This window comes from Capricornis sumatraensis, chromosome 7 (assembly GCF_032405125.1).
Source record: "Capricornis sumatraensis isolate serow.1 chromosome 7, serow.2, whole genome shotgun sequence".
In the NCBI taxonomy this organism is placed as follows: domain Eukaryota; kingdom Metazoa; phylum Chordata; class Mammalia; order Artiodactyla; family Bovidae; genus Capricornis; species Capricornis sumatraensis.
In genome coordinates this window covers 68,868,401-68,891,221 of record NC_091075.1, presented here as the reverse complement: position 1 = coordinate 68,891,221, position 22,821 = coordinate 68,868,401, and the positions used below count along the sequence as shown (strand labels likewise).

Sequence of the window (22,821 nt, the reverse complement as noted above, 5' to 3'; positions counted from 1 at the left end):
TTCCCTCAGCTACTCACAGGAAGCTACAGCAGAAGGCTCCACTAAGATGTAAATTAAGGAAGAAGATGCTGTGAAACTCAGAAAACAAGCTCCCATGCAAAAGATAGACAAGAAATCCTTAGGATGATCTGAACAGAGATCCTAAGATGAGAGTAGTGCAGACCAAGTTCTATTTTTACTGACAATAAAGGCAGGAAAGGGAATATTCTTTTACATATAAGAAGACAAATTCAAGGCATTTATAGCAGGAAGGCTTACAAAAGCATTAACCTCAAGATTAATCTTGATTCACCTTAAAGTAAGTTAGTAATAACTATGTTATGTTCCTGTGATGGATATATCAAAGGAATCACTTAACATGAAACCTCCTGAAACGTAGTTTCACCTCATTATTGGGAAAAAAATACTTAAGTGGGAGGAACTTTGATGGAATTCCATATTACATTTTTATATTTTTAGTAGTTTTTGCTTAAATAAAAAACATTGAAAAGAAACTGGTTTGAGAAGTATGACACGAAAGATCTCTGAACCATCTATATTTTCTCCCCCTTACTACTATAATAAAATAAACAAAATATCCAAAATAAGCAATTCCAAACATACAAGCCAAAAAAATGTGAATGTAATGTAACAGCTAGGCAATAGGCAAATTAGAATGTACATATATGCTCAGAATCGAGAAGAAAACTATATTTTAAAGAGGATGATACATACGGTGAAGTTAAAAGAAAAAATCAACAATTCATCTTGACTTTTGGTTTGGTTGGATTGAATATTGTTTTGTTGGGGAAACACAATAGACATTCTTGGCCCAAAATGGAAGGATTAGATGAAGATTAGATGAGGGGTCTACTTTATTTGACTAGTTTTGGAAATAATCTCATGATTATCTGGTTCATGATTTTCCTATCTGGCGCTATAAATCTGTAGGGCAGTGATCTATAGACATGACTCTTTTCTTGACCATCATAGAACCAGATATCATAGCAACATAGTAAAGTACCTTATCTATTGAGTAAACAAATGACTGCAGAGCCCAGCATAACACTAATTCCTCCAAGAACTGTTAATTTGCAAAAATAATCATAATCTCTAATTTCAATACATTCCCTAAAACACGAAAATGAACTCTTATCTTCTTCCATTTTACTCTATTCATTTATTCAGCGCATTATTATTGAAGGAATTCTCTGTGAAAGCCTCTTAGTTGGGCATCTTTTTACTAAAAACTAGTACAGGAGAAATCATCTCTTTTTTCTCTCAAATCATAGGGAAGTTAACTCTCTACATTGACAAGGATCATGAAATGTTTTAATTCATAAGCTATGAGATGACCATAAACCCAAGGTTGATTTGTTATTTTTATGTCATCAGAGTTCGTAGCACTCTGAATATATTGAAAAACATGTGATTGTGTTTCTGGATGACATGTATGCTAGTTCAACAGCTTGCACTACAGTCATAATTGGTTACGATTTCAGGTGGCAAATACTCTAGCTCTGTATTATCACTGTGATGTCAAGAAGGCATTAACATTTATTGAGTGCTTGTATGTTGTAGACAGTTCTTTACAGCAACCTCATGAGGTAAGTATTATTGTCCATATTTCACAGAAGAAGCAAATGGTACACAGAGTGGTATACTGACAACCTGTCCAGGTAGCAAATCTGGGCTGAAACCCAGTGATGTCTGATTCTTATCCCATGCCTTTTCTACTATGATCTATAGGAGTTGGCCTGTAGGGCTTGTGATCTTTGTAATAAATTAAGCCCAGATATATTGATATTATACACAAAAGTTTAACTTAGTTAAAGAAGTAGGGAAAGGGATAGTTAGGGGATTTGGGATTGACAAGTGGACACTGCTATATTTAAAATGGATAACCAACAAAGACCTACTATATAGCACAGGGAACTCTGCTCAATGATATGTGGAAGCTTAGATGGGAGGGGAATTTGGGGGAGAATGGATGCACGTATACCTATGGCTGAGTCCCTTTGCTGTCCACTTGAAACTATCACAACATTGTTAATTGGCTATGTGAGTGAAAGTTGTTCAGTCATGTCTGACTCTTTGCAACCCCATGGATATACAGTCCATGGGATTCTCCAAGTCAGAATATTGGAGTGGTAGCCGTTCCCTTCTCCAGGGGATCTTCCCAACCCGGGGACTGAACCCAGGTCTCCCACATTGCAGGCAGATTCTTTACCAACTGAGCCACCAGGGAAACTCAAGAATAATGGAGTGGGTAGCCTATCCCTTCTCCAGCGGATCTTCCTGGCCCAGGAATCAAACCGGGGTCTCCTGTATTGCAGGCAGATTCTTTACCAGATGATATACAAAGGAAGCCCCCAAGATATGGAACACTTCACGAATGTACATGTCATCCTTGTGCAGGGGCCATGCTAATCTTCTCTGTATTGTTCCAATTTTAGTATATGTGCTGCTGAAGCTAGCACAAAAGTAAAACACAGTAATATAAAATAAAGTTTTAAAAAGAAATATATATTGAAAACCCTATCTTTAAAAGACTTAGATATATATACTCTTACCTTAAAACCTCATTTTTACGTATATATATACATATATATATATACATACATATATATATATATATATATATATATATGTACGTGTGTGTGTGCTTGCTAAGTTGCTTCAGTCACGTCGTGATCCTATGGACTGTAGCCCACCATGCTCCCCTGTCCTTGGGATTCTCCAGGCAAGAATACTGGAGTAGGTTGCCACTTCCTTCTGACCCAGGGATCAGACCTGCGTCTCTTGTGTCTCCTGCATTGGCAGGCGAGTTCTTTATCACCACCACCTGGGAAGCCCATATATATATATATATATATATATATATATATATATGTAATGTAATCTAGATTACATAATGTATATATGAAAGCCCAAGAGGGAAACATTTTAAGTGAAAACCTAAGAACTGATGTAAAGTAATAAATGAAATATATATTTTCAAGCATTAAGTTAGGTGAGACCAATGAAGCACATTGTAGTCATCTCACAAAAGAGTTTCTTATATTCTGAAAACTATAGTTTATTATATTCCATCCTTAGCACTTTCATGGACACAAGGTCAGGACTATTTCTAAAGTTGACAAACAACTTGCAGAAGCAAAGATCACTACATGTGAGAGGATTATAAGATGTGTGTATTTGTGTAAATGTATTCTGACATATTTCATAATTTCAATGAGAGAAATATATCACAGAGACTTAACTGTCTGAGAGTATCAGAACTGGAATTAAAAATCCACCCTTTTTGCTCTATTCCACTTTGAACTTGACTAGAAGTTTGTGCAGTGTTCCTAAGGAGAAAAAGCCATATGTACCATATAAATATATATATTTTTAGATTAGAATTTGTTGAACCCAGATTTTACTTTACTTCCTTTCTTCGGCTTCTGCAGCTCTACACTCCATAGTTTTCCTCCTATTTTTCTGGCTGTTCCTTTCTTGTCTCTTTTCTGTTCACATCTTGCTCTACCCAGTCATTAAATATTGTAGTTTCTCAGGCCTCCTAAGTTTTCACTCCTTACTCTGCATCAACTCCATGGATATTCACATATGCCTATAGTTATAATTATCAAAATATTCAAGTGATTCACAAATTTATACCTTCAGGGTAAAGCTCTCTGTGTGCTCCAGACCTGTATCATACATCAAGAAATAATAATTAAACTTGTGATTTCTTCCTTGCCCCCCACTCAGAATCTAAAGGCTTCCCAGATGGGAAGAATCCGCCTGCAATGCAGGAACTGCAGCAGCTGCAGGTTCAATCCCTGGGTGTGGAAGATCTCCTGGAGGAGGGCATGGCAACCCGCTCCAGTATTCTTGCTTGGAGAATCCCCATGGACAGAGGAGCCTGGTGGGCTGTAGTCCATAGGGTTGCAAAGAGTCTGACACGACTGAAGAGACTGAGCATGCACGCACATGAGGAGAACCTAAAACATTCTCATTCTTCTCATTTTGGGTGAATGACATCCTCATTTATGTACTAATCCAAGCAAAAATCCTTGGAAATCATAAGGGTCATTTTTCATTCCTCTCTTTCTCATTCTTATTGACTTTTTCACTAAATCCCATCTATTGTTCTTTCTAATTCTCCCTTGCATCTATCTACTCTTTTCCACTTCTATCCTGATCCAAGCTAGCATCTTTCTCTGCTTAATCCATTCTGCTAGTCTTCAAAACGGTATACTTCCTTTCTCTACCTGCATCAGTCTGTTCTCAGTACTACAGCTAGTGTGATTTTCCAAACACAGATCTTACCATGTCAACCCTGCTTCCCCCAGGTGAAAAATCCACCAGTGATCCACTCTTCCTAGGATAAAGATAAAACTTGTTTTTTTTTTTTTTTTTTAAATATAAGATCCTCCAAGGCAAGTCCTCTACCTACATTTCCAGCTTCCACTCATACCGTGGTCTTTTTTCTTTTGCTGCTACAGCCACATTATATGTACTTCTGGCCACCATGTTTGCCAGCATTCCTCCTGCTACAGAGTCTTGAATATGACACTGGGATCCAACCAGTGTCTCCTGCATTGGCAGGTGGATTTTTTTCACCATTGAGCCACCAAGGAAACCCTTGTTATTTCTTTACTCAGCCTATAAACAATAGACACATCCTCAAGGAAACTCTCTTGACCTTCATAAGTCCATCCCCCCTGATTTGCCCTCTAATAACATAAAGTATCACTAGTGCATAGGCATTTACCAAACACAGCAATAAAAGTAACTATTGCTCTCTCCCTCCCTTGCCTGGATGCTCCATTAGGGAGGGTTCAGTTCAGTTCAGTTCAGTTCAGTTCAGTCGCTCAGTTATGTCTGACTCTTTGTGACCCCATGAATCGCAGCATGCCAGGCCTCCCTGTCCATCACCAACTCCCGGAGTTCACTCAGACTCGCGTCCATCAAGTCAGTGAAGCCATCCAGCCATCTCATCCTTTGTCATCCCCTTCTCCTCCTGCCCCCAATCCCTCCCAGCATCAGAGTCTTTTCCAATGAGTCAACTCTTCACATGAGGTGGCCAAAGTACTGGAGTTTCAGCTTTAGCATCATTCTTTCCAAAGAAATCCCAGAGCTGATCTCTTTCAGAATGGACTGGTTGGATCTCCTTGCAGTCCAAGGGACTCTCAAGAGTCTTCTCCAACACCACAGTTCAAAAGCATCAATTCTTTGGTGCTCAGCCTTCTTCACAGTCCAACTCTCACATCCATACATGACCACAGGAAAAACCATAGCCTTGACTAGACGGACCTTTGTTGGCAAAGTAATGTCTCTGCTTTGAATATGGTATCTAGGTTGGTCATAACTTTTCTTCCAAGGAGTAAGCGTCTTTTAATTTCATGGCTGTAGTCACCATCTGCAGTGATTTTGGAGCCCCCCAAAATAAAATCTGACACTGTTTCCACTGTTTCCCCACCTATTTCCCATGAAGTGATGGGACCAGATGCCATGGTCTTCATTTTCTGAATGTTGAGCTTTAAGCCAACTTTTTCACTCTCCTCTTTCACTTTCATCAAGAGGCTTTTTCGTTCCTCTTCACTTTCTGCCATTAGGGAGGGTAGGGACACTCTTTACTTTTGTTCACCATGAACGTAAGAGATGTGGGTTTGATCCCTGGGTCAGGAAGATCCCCTGGACGAGGGCATGGCAACCCACTCCAGTATTCTTACCTGGAGAATCCCATAGACAGAGAAGCCTGGTGGGCTACAGTCCACAGGGTCACAAAGAGTTGGACACGAATGAAGCAATTTAGCATTTAGCAGGCACAGTGCTGGGTACCACCCAGGCTGTGATGTACTTGCTGAATGGATTACTGAAATAATTTCCTAGTTAACCAAATATTTCTGATTGTTTGATACCAACTCTAGAAACTATGTATGTTTCTAAGAAAAGATATTCAATTGTTCAGAGAAGGAAGGAAGTCATGTACTTTGGTAAGATCAGATGTACATTTTAATAATGTAGATGAAAGTTTCACCAGGCACTGAAAGACTATATACATAATGAGGGTAACACGTATGAGAATGCTGAGTAACAGGAGTGGGTTGGAGATACCCTACTGACACTTAAGAAGATTTTAAGAATTTTTCAGTCCAACCATGAAAATTAGCACTTATGCTCATGTTCACTGCTGAGTTCAAAGACATGGAGGCCTGAAGCAGATCAGTAAGTTAGAGTTTAACCAGGTTATATAAGATTCTCCATATGTGAGTTCCCCACTCCCTAACCCAAATTCTTAATTATCCTTTAGTATTCTCTTGGTCCTCAGGGTGTTTTCAGTAAAAAAGCAGAAAGACAACTTGTAGTACCCTAACCACATAAAAACTGTATAATACTCTAACCATATAATGCTAGACAGTGGCACCTGAGTATGGTAAAAGTTTAGGTGTCCCTTTACACTCAGGTTCATTTCTCTTCTCATGTTTTACTACTGTTGACCTGCCCCAGAGTAGACAGCAGGAGGCAGAAATCAGGAGCACCATGTTGTGAGTTGGATGGCCTGATTAACCAGTTGCAGAACTCTGGACGGTTTAGTCAGTTCAGTTCAGTCACTCAGTCATGTCCAACTCTTTGTGACCCTATGGACTGCAACACGCCAGGCTTCCTGTCCATCACCAACTCCCGGATCTTGCTCAAACTTAATTTACAATTGAGTTGGTGATGCCACCCAACCATCTCATCCTCTGTTGTTCCTTTCTCCTCCTGCCTTTAATCTTTCCCAGCATCAAGGTCTTTTCCAATGAGTTGGCTCTTCACATATGTGGGCAAAGGATTGGAGCTTTGGCATCAGTCCTTCAGATGAATATTCAGGGTTGATTTTCTTTAGGATTGACTGGTTGGATCTCCTTGCTACCCAAGGGACTCCTGAGAGTCTTCCCCAACCCCACAGTTCAAAAGCATCAATTCATGGGTACTCAGCTTTCTTTATGGTCCAACTCTTACGTCCATACATGGCTACTGGAAAATCAGCTTTTATAGATGAAATTTTGTCAGCAAAGTAATGTCTCTGCTTTTTAACATGGTGTCTAGGTTGGTTGTAGCTTTTCTTCCAAGGAATAAGCATCTTTTAATTTCATGGCTGCAGTCACCATCTGCAGTGATTTTGGAGCCCAGGAAAATAAAATCTATCATTCTTTCCATTGTTTCTCCATCTATTTGCCATGAAGTGATGGGAATGGATGCCATGATCTTAGTTTTTTGAATGTTGAGTTTTAAGCCAGCATTTTTACTCTCCTCTTTCACTTTCATCAAGTGGTTCTTTAGTTCCTCTTTGCTTTCTGTCATAAGAGTGGTGTCATCTACCTATCTGAGGTTACTGATATTTCTCCTGGCAATCTTGCTTCCATCTTGTGCTTCATTCATTCCAGCATTACGCATGATGTACTCTGCATACAAATTAAATAAGCAGTGTGACAGTATATAGCCTTGATGTACTCCTTTCTCAATTTGGAGCCAGTCCATTGTTCCATGTCCAGTTCTAACTGTTGGTTCTTGACCTGCAAGCAGATTTCTCAGGAGGCAGGTAAGGTGGTCTGGTATTCCCATCTCTTGAATTTTCCACAGTTTGTTGTGATCCACACAGTCAAAGGATTTAATGTAGTCAATGAAGCACAAATAAATATTTTTCTGTAATTCTCTTGCTTTTTCTATGATCCAACAGGTGTTGGCAATTTGATCTCTGGTTCCTCTGCCTTTTCTAAATCCAGCTTGAACTTCTGGAAGTTCTCAGTTCAGATACTGTTGAAGCCAGGCTTGGAGAATTTTGAGCATTACTTTGCTAGCATATGAGATGAGTGCAATTGTGTGGTAGTCTGAACATTCTTTGGCATTGCTTTTGTTTAGGACTGCAATGAAAACTGACCTTTTCCAGTCCTGTGGCCACTGCTGAGTTTTCCAAATTTGCTGGCATATTGAGTATAGCACTTTCACAGCAACATCTTTTAGGATTTTAGATAGTTCAACTGGAATTCCATCACCTCCACTAACTTGGTTCGTAGTGATGCTTCCTAAGGCCCGCTTGACATAACACTCCAGGATGTCTGGCTCTAGGTGAGTGATCACACTATCATATTATCTGGGTCATTAAGATCTTTTTTGTATAGTTCTTCTGTGTATTCTGGGCTTCCCTTGTGGCTCAACTGGTAAAGAATCTGCCTGCAATGCAGAAGACCTGGGTTCGATCCCTGGGTTGAGAAGATCTCCTAGAGAAGGGAAAAGCTACACACTCCGGTATTCTGGCCTGGAGAATCCCATTGATTGTACAGTCCATGGGGTCACAAAGAGTCAGACATGACTGAGAGACTTTCATTTTCTGTGTATTCTTGCCATCTCTTCTTAATATCTTCTGCTTCTGTTAGGTCCATACCATTTCTGTCCTTTATTAAGCCCATCTTTGCATGAAACATTCCCTTGGTATCTCAGATTTTCTTGAAGAGATCTCTAGTCTTTCCCATTCTATTGTTTTCCTCTATTTCTTTGTATTGATCACTGAGAAAGGCTTTCTTATCTCTCCTTGCTATTCTTTGAAAATCTGCATTCAGATGCATATATCCTTCCTTTTCTCCTTTGCCTTTCACTTCTCTTCTTTTCTCAGCTATTTGTAAGGCCTCCTCAGACAACCATTTTACCTTTATGCGTTTCTTTTTCTTGGAGATGGTTTTGATTACAGCCTCCTGTAACATGTTTTGAACCTCTGTCCATAGTTCTTCAGGCACTCTATCTATCAGATTTAATCCCTTGAATCTATTTGTCACTTCCACTGTATATTCAATCATAAGAGATTTGATTTAGGTCATACCTGAATGGTTTTCTCTACTTTCTTTAAGTCTGATTTTTGCAATAAGGAATTCATGATCTGAGCCACAGTCAGCTTCTGGTCTTGTTTTTGCTGACTGTATAGAACTTCTCCATCTTTGGCTGTAAAGAATATAATCAATCTGATTTTGGTATCGACCATCTGGTGATGTCCATGTGTAGAGTCATCTCTTGTGTTGTTGGAACATGGTGTTTGACCTCTGAAATGAATGCACTGTGAATGACCAGTGCGTTCTCTCAGTAAAACTCTGTTAGCCTTCACCCTACTTCATTTTGTACTCCAAGGCCAAACTTGCCTGTTACTCCAGGTATCTCTTGACTTCCTAATTTTGCATTCCAGTCTCCTATGATGAAAAGGACATCTTTTGTGGGTGTTTGTTCTAGAAGGTTGTTTAGGTCTTCATAGAACTTCAGTTTCTTCAGCATTACTGGTCGGGGCATAGACTTGGATTACTGTGATACTGAATGGTTTGCCTTGGAAATGAACAGAGGTCATTCTGTCATTTTGGAGATTGCACTCAAGTACCGCATCTTGGACTCTTTTGTTGACTGTGAGGGCTACTCCATTTCTTCGAAGGGATTCTTGCCCATAGTAGTAGATATAACGGTCATCTGAATTCCATTCACCCATTTTGGTCCATTTTAGTTCACTGATTCCTAAAATGTTGATGTTCAGTCTTGCTGTCTCCTGCTTGGCCACTTCCAATTTACCTTGATTCATGGACCTAACATTCCAGGTTCCTATGCAATATTGTTCTTTACAGCATTGGACTTTACTTCCATCACCAGTCACATCCAGAACTGGGCATTGTTTTTGCTTTGGCTCAACCTCTTCATTCTTTTTGGAGGTATTTTTCCACTCTTCTCCCATTGCATAGTAGACACTAACTGATCTGGGGAATTCATCTTTCAGTGTCATATCTTTTTGCCTTTTTATATGGTTTTTGGGATTCTCAAGGCAAGAACACCAAAGTAGTTTTTCATTCCCTTTTTCAGTGGACCATGTTTTGTCAGAACTTTCCACAATGACCCATCTGTCTTGGTTGGCCCCACATGGCAAGACTCATAGTTTCATTGAATTAGACAAGGCTGTGATCCATGTAATTAGTTTGGTTAGAGTTTTCTGTAATTTTGGTTTTCATTCTGCCCTCTGATGGAGAAGGATAAGAGGCTCATGGAAGCTTCCTGATGGGAGAGACTGGCTGTAGGGGAATCTGGTTCTTGCTCTGATGGGTGGGACAATGCTCAGTAAATCTTTAATTCAATTGCGGTGCTCTGTTCCTGTCTTGTAGTTTGACTTGAGGCCAACCTATGGTAGGGGTAATGGTGGTAATGGTGACCTCCTTCAAAAGGACTTATGCCAGCATGCTGTGGCTCCAAGGACTGTTGTATTTAGTGCCCAAGACCCCAAGGCATGGCACTGTCAACCCATGCCTCTATTGGAGACTCCGGGACACTCACAGGCAAGTCTGGTTCAGTCTCTTGTGGGTCACTGCTCCCTTCTCCTGTGTCCTAGTGTGCCCTCCAAGAATCTGTTTCCCTAATCCTGTGGAAGTACTGTAATCAAATCCCACTGACCTTCAAAGTCAAATTCCCTAGGGGTTCTCAGTCCCTTTGTTGAATCCCCAGGTTGGGAAATCTGTTGTGAGCCCTAGAACTTTTGCAATAGTGTAAGAACTTCTTTGGTAGAATTGTTCTCCAGTTTTGGGGTTGTCTGCTTAGTGGCTTTGTGGTGGGACTAATGGCGACCTCCTCCAAGAGTACTTATGTCACATGGCATGCCTCCCAGGTCTGCTGCAGCCGGAGCCCCTGTCCCCACAGCAGGCCACTGCTGACCCATGCCTCCACAGGAGACACACAGACACTCAAAGACATGTCTGGCTCAGTCTCTTGTGGGGTTCCTGGTGCACACAAGATTTTCTTTGAGCCCTCTGAGTGTCTCTGGGAGGTATGGGTTTGATTCTAAACACTATTGTGTCCCTCCTACTGTCTTGACGAAGGAGCCTGGAGGGCTATAGTCCACGGGGTCACAAAGAGTTGGACATGACTGAATGACTTCACTTTCACTGTCTTGTTGGAGCTTCTTCTTTGTCCCTGGATGTCAGATATCTTTTTTGGGTGGGAAGGAAATGGCAACTCATTCCAGTATTCTTGCCTGGAAAGTCCCATGGACAGAGGAGCCTACTAGACTCCTCTGTCCATGGGGGTCACAAAGAGCTGGACATGACTGAGTGACTCTTTCCTTTCCTTTCCAACATTCTCCTGTTAATGGTTGTTTAGTGGTTAGCTGCAATTTTGGAGTTCTCACAGGAGAAGATGAGCACATGTCTTTCTACTCCGCCATCTTTTTTAGGTCAACTGAATCTCTGCAGAAACATTTTGGAAATGAAGCATGTGAATCTCCTAAACCTATTTAGAAATGGAGAAGCCCTCACATTTCTTGACAGCTCACACAGGGTATTACCCTTTGGTGTCTCGAATCCCAAATTAGAGGATTGTGTTAATGATTCTAGAGGCCCTTAGTTAACCTTCAAATTCCCTGATTCTTCACCAAGGATTTGATCTTTTTTTTAAACTTATGCCTTACACTGCCAAATAAAGTGCTTTAGTGATATAATCTAAAGCAACAACCCCTACAAGACTGAGAATCTATATTATGTAGAAGTGAAAAACACTAGCTTTTGAATCAGAAAGACCTGGGTTCAAAACCTTTGGCATTAATGAGCTATGTAATTTTAAGCAAGTTACTTTAAAACTTATGAATCTTTGTTACTACATCTAGAAGCTAGTGATGCTTCTTTCTTCATGGAGACATTGTGAGGATAATATGAAATATGTAATACATGTGAAGCACAATACTTTGTACCCTACAATGAAGCACTGATGTAATTACTTTTATTTAAAAGAGATAGTGCTTATGGCTCCTCTGACCCTATGTTTGCTCTCTAGTAAGATAGACTTTGTTTTCTGGTATCCATGAGTTGTGTCAGGCTGCAAATTTCTGAGCCTCATTTTGCAACCAGAGTCTATCAGTCATTCTCAGCCATTCTCTGAATCAGAGCAGCTGACAGAATCTTCAGTGAGGTCATTATTTTTAGCTTTGGAACCGTTAGAAAGCTGCAGGGGATTTTTCACTGCATTCAACAAATTAGCAAAGGTCATCAAAACAAACCCACTTACTGAATTCATTGGCTCGAAATCCTATCAAACCAGTGCTGTTGTATTAAATTAAAGCACTTTCTACTCGCAGTATTTCCATTAAAAAATGAAGCTAAATTATGTTTAGATAGGCTCTATTGTTGCTACATTTTAAAGTCACAAATTTTGATGGCAAGTCAACTTATTTCCTATCTGTAACCCCCATCACCATGTGATCATGTGATTCTTTCAGTCTAAAATTTCCTCACTTTTTCTCTCTGTCCATCCAAGTCTGAAGTCCCATTTCCTTTAGTAAGCCATTTCTAAATTATTTAATCCTTGGTCTCGGGTCTGCTTTGCTCTTGACCCAGAACAGGACATTTATATAAATGTGTGTGTGTGTGTGTGTGTGTGTGTGTGTGTGTATGTAAAATATATTATAATGTAATAAATATATTATATATATTTTTCTAAGTGTGGTTTTGACTTTATTTGGCTCTGTACAAGGCATTAAACATAATTCATCTCTTCCATTTTCACAGATGCTCTTAATGATACTAAACTCTGCTTCGTTGATTAACTAGCTTGTGAAGCATCCACAAACCAGCATGACAGACTAAACACACCAATGGCTCTTGACAAATAGTATATATACCATAAACTCTCTGCTTTCCATATCACATAAATAATGTTTTGGAAGAAATACTACAGAGTCAGGTAATTGACTCGTTTTTCTACATGCCCTAAACGATGACTTTGAATCAAGCCACACCACAAGACTGCTGGATCCTTTAGCAGCATCATTTTAGATGTAACAGAATTGCCTTACTGAGTTGTACTTTGTTGTTATGCCAGCAGACCACACTGATGATTGCATAAGAGAGAACTAGACAAATCTCTGAGCCCCTGTTCTGAATATCTACTGGAGAAATACTATAGAATAGTAAATTAGGTTTGGTTTTATGGACAATTTGAAATTTGTAAGTTGATTGTGTTTCCTTGCTTTGGCCATTAAAAACCTTATTGATAAATTTGGGGTTCATTTCTCTCAACTGTATGTTCCACCTTAGTAACAAGTTTTGCTTTATATTTTTCCACCCATAGTTTCTCTTTGTCCTGGTCACCACAGCTGTTTACTCTAATCCTTTTACACCAAAACTATGTTTTGTTAAGTGCCTCATATCTTTAGTAGAATAGTGAAGTGAAGTGAAAGTAGCTCAGTCGTGTCTGACTCTTTGCGACCCGTGGACTGTAGCCCATCAAGCTCCTCCATCCATGGGATTCTCCAGGCAAGAATACTGGAGTGAGTTGCCATTGAAGATTAAAAATAATTATAGCAATTATAATTTACAGATCATTATTCCTCAATTATTTCCTGACTCGTATTTTTCTTTCATTGTTTTATGTCTCCATAACAGCAGAGACATTACTTTGCTGACTAAGGTCCATCTAGTCAAGGCTATGGTTTTTCCTGTGGTCATGTATGGATGTGAGAGTTGGACTGTGAAGAAGGCTGAGCACCAAAGAATTGATGCTTTTGAAGTGTGGTGTTGGAGAAGACTCTTGAGAGTCCCTTGGACTGCAAGGAGATCCAACCAGTCCATTCTGAAGGAGATCAACCCTGGGATTTCTCTGGAAGGAATGATGCTAAAGCTGAAACTCCAGTACTCTGGCCACCTCATGTGAAGAGTTGACTCATTGGAAAAGACTCTGATGCTGGGAGGGATTGGGGGCAGGAGGAGAAGGGGATGACAGAGGTTGAGATGGCTGGATGGCTTCACTGACTCGATGGACGTGAGTCTGAGTGAACTCCGGGAGTTGGTGATGGACAGGGAGGCCTGGCGTGCTGCGACTCATGGGGTCGCAAAGAGTCGGACAGGACTGAGTGACTGAACTGAACTTGGTTTTAATCCAGATTATATCCTTAAAATTTTCCTATATCCCTCCACATACTGGCAGCATAGCATATGCTCACTGAATCTTTAAATCAGACTTCTGGATAAAGGTCTGCTTCTAGGTAACCAGCTGTGTGATCTTGACCTTAATGTCATTGAAACTTGCAGAATTTCTTTCTCCTCATCTGTATCTGACAAAATTGGCCTGAAGTAATCTTCATTGACCTTTTCTAGTCCTAAGATTCTGTCACAATTGCCTGAGTTCTTAAAAAACGTTCTTGACACAAGATATTTTAAGACAGGTCTGACTTAGTAAACTACTTGCAGATATGAATATGACCAAGTGACCTATTTATTGCAGAAGATGTCCATAAAGAGAAGGGATCTGTGTAAGGGAGATTTACTCACTTTTTCATTAACAAAGAGGACACTTCCAGACACTTGGTTCAGAATTTAAGCTGGAAGAATAATCACAAATGGGTAATAAAAATGATTTAGAAGGCCTGCTGCTGCTGCTAAGTCACTTCAATCGTGTCCGACTCTGTGCGACCCCATAGACGGCAGCCCACCAGGCTTACCTGTCCCTGGGATTCTCCAGGCAAGAACGCTGGAGTGGGTTGCCATTTCCTTCTCCAATGCATGAAAGTGGAAAGTGAAAAGTGAAAGTGAAGTCGCTCAGTCGTGTCCAACCCTCAGCGACCCCATGGACTGCAGCCTGCCAGGCTCTTCCATCCATGGCATTTTCCTATGCCTTTTTAATTCTGTAGTTTCATACCTAGAAAGTGCAGATTCCAGTTCTTTTAGTAGAAAAGAGGCTGGGGAATGTTGCAGAGGGGACCTAAATGGAGACCTAGTTTCAAGTCCAACATTGGTCATTAATCAAAGAAACAATAGATTGCCTGACTCTGTGTCCTTGATTTTTCAGTAATGAAAAGAGAAAAATTATCTTCCCATACCTGCAAGATGATTTGTGAGGGTCAAGCAAGACAGTGCTAGATAACCCCATTCAATAAGTACAAAATGCTATATACATTTGTATATGTGTGGATGGCCATGAGTCAAGAGATGACCTCTGATGACTCAGTGAGTATTTTTGGATTGCTTTTGACTAAATTGGATGATTTTGTAAAGTTGGTGGTTGAGATGGCTGAGCCAATCTCAGATTCTTTGTGTTTCCCAAATTTGTGAATGACTCAACAACATATAAATCTCCCTGCTTCCCAATACAACTTCATTAGAGTTGAGGAAAAAGTCTTATCAAAATACTAACACCACAAGGTCTGTATCCATGTCTACTTTGTTCACTGGACATAAAAGATCAAGTCAAACATTTGTTGACGACATGGAGGGGAAGCTGGATGAATGATGAGGTACCCTCCATGGCGGTGTGTCTTGCTCCTTTCCTATTTCAGTTATGGCACAAGATTCCAGGTTGTGTTTCAGAAAACTTATACATAGTGAGACACAGAATTCTGAGATCACTTCGAAATGCCAGTATTTGTTCATCTGTTGTCAACTTGACATCACAACACCAAGTATCATAGAAGAGAAGCTAGAACAATTTCCCCAGAATCTTCTTATCCAGTTTAGAGTTTACCAAAGAGAGGCATTCGTGTCAGCATTGGAAGATGGAGGAGGAGAGACCATTATTTTATGGGGACAATTGCTGCTAGATTCATGGGTAGATGTGAGATTCAGTGACTTGCTGGGGAGCTCTTGAGTACCTCTACTTTAATAAAGAGTCAGAGATAATTGGTGGGGTCTTCCTAGAGATCCTGAGTCTTGCAACACCTTCTTCTGCTTGGGTGCTTCAGGCTGAAATTGCTGCAGTTGATTTCTTTCACCTTGGCTCACCAGCTTTTCCAGTCTTCATGTATGCTCACTTCTCTATGTTAAAACCTATGTTATCTTGAATACGTTGAATAGCTCTTCTGTTTTCTTGATAGAAATTTGACTAGAAATAGAATCTCAAATGTTAAATTTGAGCATGGTGGCTCAGGCAGTAAAGTGGCAAAGCCTACAATGAGGGAGACCCGGGTTCAATCCCTGGGTTGGAAAGATCTCCTGGAGAAGGAAATGGCAACCCACTCCAGTATTCTTGCCTGGAAAATCCCATGGACAGAAGAGCCTGGTAGGCTACAGTCCATGGGATTGTCGCAAAGAGTAGGACATGACTGAGCGACTTCACTTTCACTTTCAAGCTTCAACTAAATGCATTTATATACATAGTTAGCACCTAAGGGGGAAAACCATGAGTTTTTTTTAACAACCCATCTAGGTATTATTTGGGCTTTCCAGGTGGCTCTAGTGGTAAAGAATCCAGCTGCCAATGGAGGAGATGCAAGAGATGTGGATTCAATCCCAGGGTGGGGAAGATCCTTTGGAGTAGGCAGTGGTAATCCACTCCAGTATTCTTGCCTGGAAAAGCCCATGGACATAGGAGCCTGGCTGAGCAACTGAGCTCTAGGCATTATTTAGTAAACAATTGCTCTTCAACATTCAGCAATATCTTTGAGGCCTAAGAAAGTTGATGAAGCTTTCCAAGGTGTCTTATTTTGCTCTCTTAGAAGAACTCAGTTCAAAAGGGCACAATTTCCTAGAGTGAAAAGAACAGATTCTCAACTCATATTGTCCATAATTTAGTCTGGACTTGGTTGCTTTTTAGCCCTGCATATTTGGCAAATTCATTTAACTTCTCCTGGGTTTGGTGACTGTATCATCATGATGGGAGTCATGACATCTATATTTCTTGAGACCCCTTGAGAATGGCATTCAGGCATCTGTACAAATGCTACTTTAGGAATGTAGTCTGGGGGAGTCAAATGAAAATGTTATGAAAGCATTGTGTATATATGTTATTATTCTCTAGACTCACATTCACATACTAGTTAAATGCATATAATAATGGAGATTGATAAAAGTTCAATAAAAGTAACTTCTAGAGAACTAAAGCATTTCTACTATGCCTGAGTGTAAATATGGCGATCACATGCACACCCACCTCTGGGAGACTTAACCCAACGTGGCTGTCAACAAACAGGGCAGTGACTGAGAGAGGGTGTCATACTGTGGGGCTGAGACTCCATGGAACAACTGAGAAAATCTGTATTGCTTCAGCATAGGATGGTTTTCAGAACCCATAGAATGGAGGTGCAAACTGCTCTCCACTCAGAAGGTCACTGCTGTAGTCATACTTGATCTTGAGTATTGGGAAGGAATACATCAAATCAGCTTCCCAAAACCAACGACATAACTTTTAATTTTCCATCCTTACTGGCAATTATGCTATCCTGAAGTTATTGAATGATCATGGTTAGGATTTCACACATGTGATTTATTAAAAGTGGACCCTGTTAATTCATTGCAATGAGGCAAGACAGGGCAATGGACAAGAGCCAGGGGAAGACAGGAGCCCATGGTTGGTAATGGCTGAGCATCTGCTGGCATTGAACAGATCTTTCAACACCTGTGCCTATGAAATGTAGATACACTTTGGCTTGTTTTCCTTTGTGCTAACATTATTGGATTTGTATAACTCCTGATCCACAAACAGCATGTGCATGTGTCTGCCTCTCTCCACATGCCTCTCCATCCTTCCACCCCATCTTTCTCTTCTTCAGCATACTTGTCACAGCATATCATACTCCTGCATTATATTTTATATCAGTGACTTTGTTTTGATTTTTTCCGCATCCTTCTATAATCTACTGTAAGGTACATCTGGAGAGAGACTTTGTTCTGCCTGGGATAGTTAATAATGGAAGTGTATGGGTGAATAAACATTTGAATTATTAACCTAGTATTTTTGATTTTCTGCTGGATTCCTCAAACATTTAGGTAAAGACTTAAACCAACAAAAAGACATTTTTGAAAAGTTTACCAGTGGTTGGGCCACCCCTTTACTCACTTAAGGAAATGGAGACTCTACCTATAGTTGTACAGGGGCCACAGTTTTTCAAATGCAACAGATAACGGTGATTTCCTTCCTGAGAATTAGGGAGAGGAACTGTGGGTCAAATTCTTTGCCACATCACTTCCTTGTCTGTAAAGCAGGTTGATAAATTATCTGTATGGTGCTCCATAGTTCACACAAAAGAATGTTCAAAAATATTCTGTTTAGCAATGAGGTGCACAGGAGTATCCTGAAACCAGTAGCTGTGTTTAAACTGCCAATGTTAGGGAGAGAGAGGTGGCCACAGAGTTTTTTCAAGTGATCCAAACTTAATTTAAAAGGAATTGAGTCATTGGACTATAAATCTGACAAAAAATACATTGGACTTTGATGCTAAGTTAGAATAGCAACAGAATGCTGCTGGTGAATGATCTAGCTTCTATTAATAATCTAAAACTCCCGAGAATGGCATTCATGCATTTATACAAATGCTACTTTAGGAATGAGCCTTGGGGGACTATGATATAGTCTTCTTGCCATCCCAGAAGTATTGACAGTGTCAGGAATGGTATGTGAATAATAAACACTTGGATATGATGAAAGAATCAGAAACCTCTAGAAACCTAGAAAGAGACAAATAGAGCCAACAAGAGTGAGACAAGCAGTTGCTCCTGGCACTCTGTCATCAATCAGCTCAAGAGGAGAGGAGAAGAGAGCTTTGATTGGCTAGTGATGTACAAAATCAGCTTTTAAGGTGAAAACCAAGAGATGGGAGAAAATGGTTGGAAATGAAGAAGGGAAAGTGATGATGACTTTGACAACAACAGTGCCAACAGAGTGATGATGTGACAGAACTGAAGAAAAGGGTTTTTACAACTGATACAAAAGTTGGAGCAGTTCAGAATTCTCTGAGAGCAAATAGCTGCTTGCTCTGTACTTTGATGATTGTTGTGACTACTATTTATTGAGTAGTAAAACTATGACAGAGGATGAGATGGCTGGATGGAATCACTGACTCGATGGACGTGAGTCTGAGTGAACTCCGGGAGTCGGTGATGGACAGGGAGGCCTGGCGTGCTGCCATTCACGGGGTCGCAAAGAGTCGGACACGACTGAGTGACTGAACGGAACTGAACTGAACTGAAAACTATGCTAAGCACTGCACCAAGCACTTTACATGTAAGATCACATTCTCTTCTCCTATCCTCCTTTACATCTGCTGCATTTAGATTTTCACTCCCAGCCCTTCATGTTGCCAAACGCAATATTGTTTTACCATGTGTATTTGACTCTGATGATCACCTCTTTTTTTCTAGAATACTTTTTACTTTGATTCCTGAACACTCTTCTCTCTTAGGCTTCCCTCTGCCTCATTGATCACCCCTTTCAGTCTCCTCTAGTGATGTGATTCTCCCACTTACTAGATGTGAACATGGACAAATCAGGTAATGCCACTGTGATTTAGTTTCCTTATTGGTAAAATGGGTACAATAATAGTACCTAATGAAGGAATCATGGTTGAGATTAAACGAATTATTATATGCAATGTATTTGCACATAGTAATTGCCATACCTGTGTTTCTATCATTTTTCTAAACTCTAAGTATTAATTTGGCCAAGGGTCAGCACTGGACCTCTTCTCTAGCTACACTAATTACCTTGGTGGCCTCATCTAGATGTACGGCTTTACATACATCTAGAAGCTCATGAATTATAAATTTACATTTCCAGAAAGGACCTCTACCCTGAACTGTCAGTTCAGTTTTCAGTGCAACTTTCAGTTCTATGCTGTACTTTTCAGTTCAGTCACTCAGTCGTGTCCAACTCTTTACAACCCCATAGACTGCAGCACACCAGTCCTCCCTGTCTATCACAAACTCCCAGAGCTTACTCAAACTCACATCGATTGAGTTGGTGATGCCATCCAACTATCTCATCCTCTGTCATCCCCTTCTCTTCCTGCCTTCAAACTTTCCCAGCATCAGGGTCTTTTCAAATGAGTCAGCTCTTTGTATCAGGTGGCCAAAGTATTGGAGTTTCAGCTTCAACATCAGTCCTTCCAATGAATATTCAGGACTGATTTCCTTTAGGATGGACTGGTTGGATCTCCTTGCAGTCAAAAGGATTGCAGTTCAGGGGCCTTCTCCAACACCACAGTTTAAAAGCATCAGTTGTTCAGCACTCAGCTTTCTTCATAGTCCAACTCTCACATTCATACATGACTACTGGAAAAATCATAGCTTTGATTAGATAGACCTTTGTTGGCAAAGCAATGTCTCTGCTTTTTAATATGCTGTCTAGGTTGGTCATAACTTTTCTTCCAAGGAGTAAGCGTCTTTTAATTTCATGGCTGCAATCACCATCTGCAGTGATTTTGGAGCCCCCCAACATAACGTCTGTCACTGGTTCCACTGTTCTCCCATCTATTTGCTGTGAAGTGATGAGACCAGATGCCATGATCTTAGTTTTCTGACTGTTGAGCTTTAAGCCAACATTTTCACTCTCTTCTTTCCCTTTCATCAAGAGGCTCTTTAGTTCTTCTTCGCTTTCTGCCATAAGGGTGGTGTCATCTGCACATCTGAGGTTATTGATATTTCTCCTGGCAATCTTGATTCCAGCTTGTGCTTCCTCCAGCCCAGCGTTTCTCATGATGTACTATGCATTTAAGTTAAATAAACACAATGACAATATACAGCTTTGACATACTCTTTTCCCAATTTGGAACCAGTCTGTTGTTCCATGTCCAGTTGTAACTGTTGCTTCCTGACTTGCATACAGATTTCTCAGGAGGCAGGTTAGGTGGTCTGGTATTCCCATCTCTTTCAGAATTTTCCACAGTTTGTTGTTGTCTGCACAGTCAAAGGCTTTGGCATAGTCAATAAAGCAAAAGTAGGTATTTTTCTGGAACTCTCTTGCTTTTTTGATGATCCAGTGGATGTTGGCAATTTGATCTCTGGTTCCTCTGCCTTTTCTAAATCCAGCTTGAACACCTGGAAGTTCACGGTTCACGTACTGTTGAAGCCTGGCTTGGAGAATTTTGAGCATTACTTGACCAGCGTGTAAGATGACTGCAATTGTGTGGTAGTTTGAACATTCTTTGGCATTGCCTTTCTTTGGGATCAGAATGAAAATAGGTTTAACTTAACTATAGAAACTTCTCTGTAAAAAATGTGTTATTTACAGAGTTGAATTGCTAATTTTTATTTATATAATGTGTTACCTTATCACCTGAAAATAATGTAAGTATAGTGTCCAGACATGAGGCAGGAGCTGTTCTACAAAAGTCTGCCCTTGTAAAGTCACATGTGGAGAACTGTGTCCTTTTCTTGTGTGCATGCATGCATGCATGCTAATTCTTGTCCAACTCTTTGAGACACTATGATCTGTAGCCCAGCAGGCTTCTCCATCCATGGAATTCTCCAGGCAAGAATACTGGAGTGGGTTGCCATTTCCTACTCCAAGGGAATCTTCCCAACCCAGGGATCAAATCCACATATAATGCCATATAAAGATAATTCGCTTCAGAGAAGGAGACCAAGATATCTGGGAAGAAAATTTTAGGGAGGCATAATGACCATTTCTGAATGTTTTAAATGCTATCATAAAAGAGAAATCTTATGTTTGGTGTTTTCCAGTGTGTTAGTCAGGATTCTCCAGAGAAAAAGAACCGATGGGATATATAGAGAAAACAAGATTTATTATAAGAATTGGCTCATGTGATGATGGAAGCTGATAAACCATAAATCTGCAGGATGAGTCAGCAAACTAAAGAGCTGATACACTTCAGGTTTGAAGGCCAGTAGCCCTGAGACTCAGGAGGAGTGGATGCTTCAGTTTGAGTCTGAAAGCAGGAAAGAGCTGATAGTCCCAATGCAAAGACAGACAGGCAAGGGGAAGTCTCTGTTACTCTGTAGTGGGTCAGTCTTTTCCTTTTAATTCAGGCATTTGGCTGACTGGGTGAGGCCCACCCACATTAGGGGAGCAATCTACTCATTGTACCTATTTAAATGCTAATCTCATCCAAAAACACCCTCACAGGAATACCCAGAATAATGCCTGACCAGTATCAGGGCATCCTGTGGCCCAGTCAAGTTGACAGATAAAATGAATCATCACACCCAGAGTGCTAGACTTGAACCCATTCAACTCAAATAGCACTTTTTTAGTGGTGACCACAAGCCACTCTGTATGCAAATAAGTAAGTGCTTGTAATACAGCAGCAACCAAGCTGACAGGTAACAAGTAGCCAGAAAGTAGATGTGGAACTAAAGGGAAAATCCTATCCAATGAGCAGAAGGACCCATTCATGGAACTGGTCCCTCCTTAAGAAAGATTTCCCCTCCTACAAGACACTTCAATTAATTGTAAATGGCCACCTACCAGTCTTAATGCAGAGGGCTGTTAATTACTAACCGTGAAGATCTCTTTCAGCCCTAAAATCCAGAACTCGAAGAGTTTCTTTAATTTACTAACATTACCAATAAATTACTTTATGTGCTTGCCTAAAGTACTGGTTATAAAGTGATTCTGATTTATCAAGGACATTGGACCAATAAAAAAGTTATGAATACATGAACATATACTCGCAGGAAAATATGCAATGTAGGACAATTACAAGCAAAGCCTTTGAATCATTCTTACTTTATTGCTGTCTGCCAAATCATTAATTCTGATCTGAAATAACTTAAAAATAGCACCTACAACATGCTGCACAATTTCTATTCATGGATGCTAAACACCCAAAATAACAGAAGTAAATTGAACTTCATGAATGATTCATGGTTTCCCTTGCTTTATGTCCCCATTGTCAAGGAAATTAGCAGCATTGGATATCTCCTTAGATAAATTTGATTTTGCTATATTCAGTAGACTACTTAATGAAAATGAATATTTCACATTTATGTTCATAGAAATGTTAATGAATTTTAGTACCCTTAGCTTTTTTGATCTGTAGAGTGGTGGGTGTAGGAAGAAGGGAATCTTTCCTGAATTAATTTATTCCTTTTCCCAGGCTGCTTTTCTGAAACTGTGGAAAAGCAGTCTTTCTGAAAA

The 22,821-nt window shown here is 40.2% G+C and overlaps 1 protein-coding gene and 1 non-coding gene across 4 annotated transcripts in view; both read right to left on the bottom strand.

The window, feature by feature from the left end:
• GABRB1 (gamma-aminobutyric acid type A receptor subunit beta1) overlaps window positions 1–22,821 on the bottom strand; it is a 428,799-nt gene that overhangs the window by 69,215 nt on the left and 336,763 nt on the right. The gene's annotated exons all lie outside the window — the stretch shown is intronic.
• Window positions 2,353–2,459, bottom strand: LOC138082492 (U6 spliceosomal RNA). Its single transcript, XR_011145119.1, has one exon. It is a non-coding gene; the product is annotated as a U6 spliceosomal RNA (small nuclear RNA).